Raw genomic sequence first — 953 nt, 5'->3', positions numbered from 1 at the left:
TCTCCAGATTGGGTGGCGACGGTGCTCGGGCGTCGTGTTTCTTCTTGAAGGCGCCACCTTGGAACTGTGGTGTGGTGGTCGGAGGTGTGGCGATGGCGGTGGACTACCGGATGTCAGTGGGCTCCCGCTTGGCTGCTTGCGGTGGATGTGTTCCTTGCCGACGGCTGTGTCGAAGTCTGGGGTGTCGCTTGCTCGGTGAGGTAGCTGTGTTCTCACTCTCTCCTCGGCAGCCTGCTGTTCCTATCCTTCCACTCGGGGTGAGTGGCTCTGCTTGTCGACGACGTTCGGGGGCAGAGACGGATGGGGGTCCAATTTTGGTTGGCCTAATGGAGGTGATGGAGCACGGTCTTCCTCTAGCGGCGGGCTGCTCCCTTGTCCTTGTCGCGTCGTCTGCATGATCCTATTCGCCGAGAGCCTCGATGCTCAAGCCAACGCTTGGGCATTGGATGTTTGTTAGCGGCTCTTTTGGCATCTTGTATCTTTGCCGTTTTCTGTTAGTTTGTTCCTCTTCTGTACTTGGATCGATGTAGTGGTGGTGTGCTTTATAATATAAAGCGGAGGAAAACCCTTTTTCTTATTAGGGTACAGAGGGAGTTGTACACACTGATTCAGAAATGCATGTCATTCCAGAATACTGTGCAGTCAAAGCTCACAAATGTATACGCGAAGTAATATCATTATATTTTTGTTTGCGCGATAAATAATACCATTAGATTGATTGTGAAAATATTTTCACAATATCTTAAGTTCATAAAATTTGACCAATCAATCCGTATGAAAGGCTGCCTATTTCTTATTGGTTTTACTCTGGGCCCGCTTATTCCTCGGGCCACTAGAATTCTTTTAGTGTCACTCAATTCACTCAAATTTCCGGACTGTTAGATCATCACCCCCCGCACAGAGCAGTTTCTTCGTCACGGTGTTAACCTACACCGGTCTAACAACCCCCCCAC

This window comes from Triticum dicoccoides, chromosome 3A (genome assembly GCF_002162155.2).
Source record: "Triticum dicoccoides isolate Atlit2015 ecotype Zavitan chromosome 3A, WEW_v2.0, whole genome shotgun sequence".
Classification (NCBI taxonomy): domain Eukaryota; kingdom Viridiplantae; phylum Streptophyta; class Magnoliopsida; order Poales; family Poaceae; genus Triticum; species Triticum dicoccoides.
Note: the sequence above shows the minus strand (reverse complement) of the source record.